Here is an 8,966-nt window from a genome sequence, read left to right on the forward strand (position 1 = left end):
TTTATATCAGCAAAATGTTTTCAATTTAGACTTGTTATACAGGGTGTTAACAAGTATGTGGGACATTTGTTCAGGATGAAGTCTTCGTGCCAGTATAAATCGAAAAGTCTCTTGCCATTTTGCGATCTGAGGCTTCGTTGTCGAGATATCAGCGGTTGAAATTTACAGGTGTGACTTCCGGGGCGGGCTATTTGAATCCTTGTCAGCTGAACGCGCGGTCGCACGTGGACGCACTCACACGGGAGAAAGACGCACCGATGCACACTCACATGCGTCATTCGTCCGACGACACTGCACCAAATGGACTCTCGCGAAGTTTAATACATTTTTATACTGGTTTTATACTGTTTACAATAAATGTTCAAAATGTCCGCCACTGTCTTCTATGCATGTTTTTAGTCTTTTTTAAACAAATTCCGGATTTTTTCAAATATTTCCGGTTTTTCTCCAATTTCCACACAAGCGTCCATGATACATTGACGAAGAGTATTCGTGTCAGGAATGTCACCTCTGTACACTTTGGATTTTAAATAACCCCACACAGAAAAGTCTAAAGGATTTAAATCCGGGGATCGGGCAGACCGATCCGTGTATCCTCGACGGCCTATCCACCTGTTCGGGAAAGTTTGATCCAGACGTCGCCTCGCAATTGCACTGAGGCGAGCCGATGCGCCAGAAAAATGTGTGGTCCAATTAATCTGTCTTCAAGTACACCCAACCACAGATTTGTTCGGATTTGGTGTTGGAATTTATTTGTTATTATTGCATGTGGGTTTTCATTCCATTAATCCTTTCTGTGTAAAACTCGCCTCGTTCGTAAATAGTATATGACCCACGAACGTGTCATCTTCTTCGCATTTCCGTGCAAAACGCCAATCGTCGCGGATGATCTGTGACTAGAAGTCCTTGAACTCCTTGCCAATGTTATGGATGTAGGTTCTGATCTTTCAAAATTTTCCACGCAATTACATGTGACATATCTTCAGTCGCCGCTAATTCTCGTGTACTCAGGGACGAATTGTCATCAATTGCGCGCAGTATCCGTTCTTCATTAGCAACAGTCCTTTTTCTTTCAGGTCGTCCTACATTTTCTCCACGTTACGCATACTTTCCGTCGCTTCGCAAACGTCCACTAAACGTTGAAACGTTTTTTTAACCGACTTCGAAAAGGAGAAGGTTACTTAATCCGACATGTATTCCCCCCCCCCCCTCTCTCTCTTTGGTACGTTCACCGATTACGCCGAGATGGCTTCACCAATCGGAATGAAACCTATTGCATCTGATAGAGCATCACTGCCACTTGGTCCCATAAAAGATATTTGGCCATTTTTCATTTTTTTACCACTTTATACCACTTTTTAGCGCAAAAGACGTACTTTTTGTTACACATATATGTTTGGCCTGAAATCAATGAAATCGATGAAAACCCCCTTACATTTTGCGTTACGTTTTGGCGATGATTACACATGCAAAATTTATTAATTTTTTTATTGTTTAGAACTATTGTTATTGCAAAATTCCTATTTTTGTTATGTAACTCGGCAAGGAATTAACCGATTGCGATGGAGCCTTCCGCATTTCATGATAGATAAATTCGTGATGTTCCCATTTGCAAAAATGTATGGACTTGTTCAGACAGAAATGTACTTTCATTGTTTAAAATCATTGTCAGTGCAAAATTGCTATGCTCTGGTGTATGATCTCTTCGTTCATTTACTTACTTCATCAGTACCATTTAAATTTTTTGCAACAAGAAACAAAATTTGCTAATATTTATATTGTAGCGACTTCGTCACTACCAGGCCTCTGCTTTCTAATTTCACTTTTCGACAATCCTATTGTAACAATTTGTCAGGTAGGTCCCCGGCGTTCGAGCCTGCCGAGGACCGTTCAAACCGTGCGAACTTGGGTTTTTCCGGACTCGCTGTCCGTGTCCTGAACCAGGTATGAATTCCGGCAGGACACGGCAGTCATCAGTCAGTAACGCGTCAGTAACGAGTCAGTAACGAGTCAGTAACAAGTCACGACCGTGAGCGAAACATATAGAACGCACGACTCGCGTTTTCCTGTAACGTATATTTATGCGTAACCAATAAACACTCTTGCTTCGTTGAGTTTAATCGTGGGAGTTTAGTCGCAGTATATCCTATCCATCCCCACAATATTAATTCATAAATTGAACGAATAAATGTTTATAATTAATAAATTATATCATATGAAATATACATATATATTCACTTTTGTTATCCCATCTCCCTTTCTTTTTCTCTATTCAATTAAAAAAATAATAATTTTGACTATTTATGTAGAGCTTATAGAAATTGTGTGGTACACCTTGTATTGCCCAATATCTTGAAAAAAGCATTTGAATTTCAAGATATAATAAAACACAATTTCACAGGATGGGCAGCCCACGTTAAACTGGAGTCCGGTCTGGTCTGACCATGTACGGCTGCAGGCCCTCGCTCCACTTCTGAATGCCGGCTGCGTCCGGCCCACTTATTACTCTTTCAAATCTACTCCGATTTGACAACGAAAGCGTGATTGAAAAAATCTGAATTTTTGGGTATCTGTTAATAAAGCATTCGCGCATCCGATACCATGAACGGCGTTGGCGTGGGGTTGTTCGTTCACCCTGCAGATGGGTCTGAAGTTGAGGGTGGATTTTCCCCAAAAAAACGACATTTTCGTATTTTATTGCCATTTACGCAGGAAAAAGGCATTACAACTGTGTCAACCCGATGTCCTGGACTGTAGGACATGTAATCCACGCAGCATGACAACGTTCCAACCCTTACACTTGGGGGTGGACCACTCCTACCTCTGCCCTCTCCCTCCCTTCAGCTCGGGGGTAGTTTTCGAAACGGGACCTTTTCGGCATTCATCCTTAACATATCGAGAACAAACATGGTGAATTTCATCGCCCTCCGATGTGTGGAAGTGCTCCCTTATGAAGGGGGTTGAAAATTTGAGAGCTGTTCCACCCACCCAAGGGGTGCCTATGGGGTGCACGGTATGGGTGATAGCATTTTCTGGATCAGGGGAGTCCAGAGAATGCATTGAGTCCCAAAACGAGACCGTCGTCCAAAAATTGTGAATTTTAGAGGGGGTGGGGGTTTGTGGGAGGTGGGTTTGTCCGAGAGGGATTTCAAGGGGTGCATTTTGTAGAGGGCATCAAAGAGAGTCACCCTAAAGGTTTTTTTAATTTTTTTAACCCTTTCCATTACTCCTGGCACCTTCAGAAGTGATGTTTTTCGACGCGCTCCCCTTTAAGGGAGTGAATGAACCCCTTCTCATTAACCCTCGCCAATGCAACTTTACACAGGTCTAGGGGACACTTACTCCTCAGGGGAAAAGTATTCCTCACGCAGTTTCATTTCAATCGGTTGAAAAGTCCCATAGTTACGACGGTTTGAAAAAGTGTCCCTATCTTTTTGCGGGCCAGTGTATGAGTATTGCAGCGCACCTCGAAGGTGTGTACATGGTTACTCTGAAGGATGTATATTGCTCATAGGGGGGTCCAGGGGGCGCAGCTCCATAGCATGCGTATAATTTCGAGGTGTATGCTTTCAGCTGAAAAACCATTTACAAAATTTAAAAAACATACGTCTCATAACTATGCGCATTCTGGGGGGTGCTGCGCCCCCCCCCCCAGCCCCCTGCCAGACGGGGGTTGCGTCTCCTCGACCCTCCGCGAAACTATAAACACCCCTCAGACTAACCGTGTACACACCTGCGCAGTGCTGCAGTACTCCTTGTTGGGGCTTCGCCCCCAAACCCCCGACCCGAGGTAAGCCCCCAGACCCCCATTCTTTTTACTGTACGAATGAAGATCGTGCATGATACAAGCTCTCAGAACAAGTTTGAACCGTTGTAGTGTGTTTGTGTATGCTATATATAGTGTAGTGTATTATGTAAATGTATGATCTTTATATGCAAATATCTCGGAAACTAAGGCCGAGCGGCGATAACATATATAGGGAACAGTTGTTCAGAATGATGACCTTAACAACATATTTCAAGGTTATCGAAATCGGTAATGAGGACATACTTCTAAATAATTACCAAATTTCCATAAAAAACTACAAGAAAGTAGACAAATATGTGAAATCGAAATGAGATGCCAGTATATGGAGATACTTTCCAGCAAAGTGTGAAGACGACACTATAACATAATGTAAAATTCGATGCTTTCCAACTATGCGCAGCTAAAATGCTGTGTTCAACAGTGCTGACGTTCATACCATAATGACAACTCATGTAAAGTGACTGCTCCGCACTTTGGCGGTAAAATGAAGAAGCTAAATAGGGTATCAGCCACAAACTGAGACTGATTATAAATTCGCCTAGATGTCCGCAGCCTGGGAGTCAAACGCTTGGCGTGGGCCAGGCAAGGCATTCTCAGATCATCAATATCCATACTTTCTCTCTCACTGACTTTCAGATAATTTGTCAATTTAAAACTCTGACAAGATTATGAGTACAGTTTCATTATTTAGCGTTTTAAAATAATTCTTATTCATCGACACCTTGACCTCGCTTGGCCCACGCCAAGCATTTGACTTCCGGGACGCGGACATCTAGGCAAATTTCTAAACTGTCTCAGTTTGTGGCTGATACGCTATTTAGCTTCTTTATTGTACCGCCAAAGTGCGGAGCAGTCAATTTACATGAGTTGTCATTAGTAGCTGAACGTCAGCATTGTTGAACACAGCATTTTAGCTGCGCATAGTTAGAAAGCACCGAATTTTACATTGTGTTAGTCACTGTCGCCTTTGCACTTTGCTGGAAAGTACCTCCATATACTGGCAGCCAGGATTACGAGTAATTAATTACTTTTTTAATTGATTTCCGTCTTTAATTGACAACTAATTACAAACAATGTAATTCAAAATTATTTAATTAAAATTGGATTGAGCAGAGTAAATCGAAAGTCGTTTAACTGGCGATTTATATGAGCAAATTTAATCGAAGATATTCATTTGACGATTACTTTAAAAAGAATTAATTCAAAACCATTTAATTGACGATTGATTTAAGAGAAATTAATTTAAGCAATATTGATTACTGCTAATGTATAAACTCTCCCCATGGAAATACTGTATGAATAGGTTTGGGATAGTATTTGGTGTGGGCGGCGATATTGAATAGTGTTAATGAATATTATGTCTAAAGCGGATATAGTAATAGCAATAATTAAAGGCCATATTTTTTTGTTTCTCCGACAGAAAGTTAAACCAAGTTTGGCAATTTTGAATATACTTAATTTTAAATTTTGCGCCGCCTCCGAAAAAAGTGCATTGCATTTAATATGATGTATTTAATAATTTAGCCAAATTCATCAAACGATGGCGAATAACAATGCAGTATAAATAGAAATTATTTCACACTTTTCACTGCATTTTCCCATACTTTTAAGCAATTTTATCTAGAGTTAGTGTGTATTCATATAAATTAACTAGAAATTATTTCATACTTTTCACTGCATTTTCCCATACTTTTATCTAGAGCTAGTGCGTATTCATATAAATTACCTAGAAATTATTTCATACTTTTCACTGTACCTTTTTTGAAGTCAGTTAAATTTTTTTTTCGAAAAATTATTTTATTTCACTCTTTTTAGTGGCAATCTATAACCAATATGTTTCATGCAATAACAATAGTTATGAGCAATATACAGGATGAACCAAAAATATATTGTCGGAGGTCCTTGAAAAGGTTGTTCCGCGGGTGGGGGGGGGGGGGGGTTGAAACAATTTTTCTGACAAGGAGAGTGCAAGACCTTCAACTCACCAATTTCATTGAAACTTTGTACACTTATAGATTTTGCTCCCCTGATTACGAATATATACCATTATAGGGGCAGTAACTTAATAGTTTTTGAGATATTTGTAATTAAAGTTTTATTATTACCTTGATGTACGAGTTTAGTTGCAGCAATCGGTAGCACCAGTAGAGTACCAGACTCTCGTACACCGCTGACCGGGGTTCGAATCCTTTCTGATGAAAGTTTTTTTTTTTTGTTCTAATTAATTTTTCTTTCGTTGGGCTCATACTATGTATGAAATAATTTCCCCCACAGTCACAGAATCTTCGTGCGTTATTTCTTTGCTTCGTCGAACTTCTCGTCTTACGTTTATGGTGACTATTTATATTATTGTTAGAGCCGATCAGGCGGCTTGCACGCATCGAAATGAATTCTTTTCGATTACTTTATCATATATTATCTATTTTTTCATTTAATTTTGTTTTTCTGGCGCGTTGGGCGGAGGATTAATATTTTTACTATATTGTTTACCATTTTGAATGTTCGTGTATGAAAATAAATTAATTAGAACAAAAAAAAAAAACTTTCACCAGGAAGGATTCGAACCACGGTCAGCGGCGTACGAGTCTGGTACTCTACCGGTGCGCCACCGTTACAGTTGACGATTCCTGCAACTAAACTCGTACATCAAGGTAATAATAAAACTTTAATTACAAATATCTTAAAAGCTATTGAGTGTCTGCCCCTATAATGGTATATATTCGTAATCAAAGTAGCGAAATCTATAAGTGTACAAAGTTTCAATGAAATTGGTGAGTTGAAGGTCTTGCACTCTCCTTGTTAGCAAAAATGTTGCTCGAGGCTTCGTTAAGGGGGTTGACACGGGTAATGCAGCGCTCTGTAATGCGACAAAATCTACCCCGAAATATGGGTTAGCTTTGCTCACAGATTTTGTCCTTATATGAGCATATTTTGAGCTCAATGAGAGCTCATTCGAAAGAGGAAGGTCCAAGGAATGGCGCTCTGGTCGTGGTTGAACGATATTGTGTTGATATTTAATAATATAAGCGTCCAAAGTCGAGCAAAAATCGAGCAAAATACATCCGCAGAATAGTTCTATTTTTAGGTTACTAAAAGAATTTTGTGACTCAAACATTGAAAAAGAAGTCAGAAAAAACAAGGAAGAAAAAAAAAGAAAAGACGAAAGAGAGAAAAGGAAAAAAAATAAAGAAGAAAGAAGTTGTGCAATGTTTGTTTAATATAATTAAATTGTTATTTACAAACTATAATGACGTAAGTTTTTATAAAAGCTTGTAGAAACTCCTTTCACATCCTGACTTCTTTTTCAAAGCGATAAAAAACATAAAAATTGCACAATATTGTATAAAAATAATATTAATATATAATAAGGTAGTTTTCATAACAAAACATGATACAAACGGAAGAAAAAGTAAAAAGAAAAAAATAAATGACTCCTACCGGGATCGAACCGCGTCCAGCGCAAAGCTAGAGTTTCGAAGCGACGACGAAAGTAGAAAGAAACAGTTCGATGAAGAAGGAAGAGAGACTGAGAGTCGACGTTGGCAAATGTAAGGATACGAGATCGGGATGCTAAGCGCGATTTCGACCTCAGTGAAATGGCAACAATGTAGACAGACGCTGTTGTGAGAACGGCAACATCGCAATTGTATCGAATTCACGTTAGCAGTCGTCCTCAGTAAGCGCAATCTCCTATCGATTGTCTGAACTAAATTTGTGACGTAACTTGCTCTGCATTATCATCAAAATGGAGGAACTCGTCTTGAGGAATGTTTTCACGATTTTTCGCTTTTTGTTCTTATATTAGCATATTTTGGGTTGAATGAGGGCTCATTCGAAAGAGGAAGGTCCAACGAAGAGTGCTCTAGTCATCATTTGAGTCACAAAATCCACTTAGTAACCTAAAAATACTTCTATTCTACGGATGTGTTTTGCTCGACTTTTGTTCAACTTTGGACGCTCCTATTATTAAATATTAACACACTCTCGTTTAATCATGACCAGAGCACCCTTCGTTGGACCTTCCTCTTTCGAATGAGCCCTCATTCAGCCCAAAATATGCTAATATAAGGACGAAAAGCGAAAAATCCCGAACCCCATTTTAGGCCCATTTTTGCCGGTAATGTCACCTCGCTGCATTACCCGTGTCTATCCCCTTAAGGAGATATTTCAGAAATAGAAACTCCCGACCAATCAGAGTGCAAGTATGCCGGAAGAGCGCCTGCGGAGCCTATGCTACCACCGTATAATTACAAATGGAATTAACAGGAATAAATGTGCAACTACATGTGAAAGGATTGATTGGGTTTGGTAAATTCCTTGTCGAGCTACACCAGAGCATAGCAATTTTGCACCAACAATGGTTTTAAACAATGAAAGTGTCCATAAATTTTTGCAAATGGGAACATCACGAATTCATCTATTATGAAATGCGGAAAGTTCCATCGCGCTCGGTAATTTCCTCACCGAGTTACATCACATAATAGGAATTTTGGAATAACAATAGTTACAAACAATACAGAAATTCATAAATTTTTGCATCTGTGATCATTACGAAAACCTCTCCGGCAGCAAAATGTAAGGGGTTTCATCGATTTCAGGCTAAACATACGTGAAATAGTACGCTTTTTGCGATAAAATGTGATATAAAGTAGTAAAAAATAAGACAAGGACAAATGTTTTGTTATGGGACCAAATGGCAAATGTTCTTCCAGATGCCAGAAGTTTCAATCTGATCCATCAAGCCATCTCGACGTAATCGGCAAGCATACCTAAAAATCACGGTTTTTTGCAAAAAAAAAAACGGGTAAAAAATGACAAATCGCAAAAAGTCTTGATAGCAGGATCACCGGGGGGGGGGGGGGGCATGCTCTACAAAATGCAAAAGAATTCATTCCGATTGGTCAAGCCATCTCGGCGTAATCAGTGGACAGACATTAAAAAAAAATATATATATATGTATATACATGTCGAATTGAGTAACCTTCTCCATTTCGAAGTCGGTTAAAAATTACTGACATTGATGGAATATTACTGAACTGAACGGGTACGGAACTGACACGTTACGGATGTGTGTAAATAGACCTTTAGCTGAACTGCCTTATGTTTTTATTATATTACTTTAACTTATACCTATGTTATATATTTGTTTTATTTTGTC

This window comes from Hylaeus volcanicus, chromosome 4, assembly GCF_026283585.1.
Source record: "Hylaeus volcanicus isolate JK05 chromosome 4, UHH_iyHylVolc1.0_haploid, whole genome shotgun sequence".
Classification (NCBI taxonomy): Eukaryota; Metazoa; Arthropoda; class Insecta; order Hymenoptera; family Colletidae; genus Hylaeus; species Hylaeus volcanicus.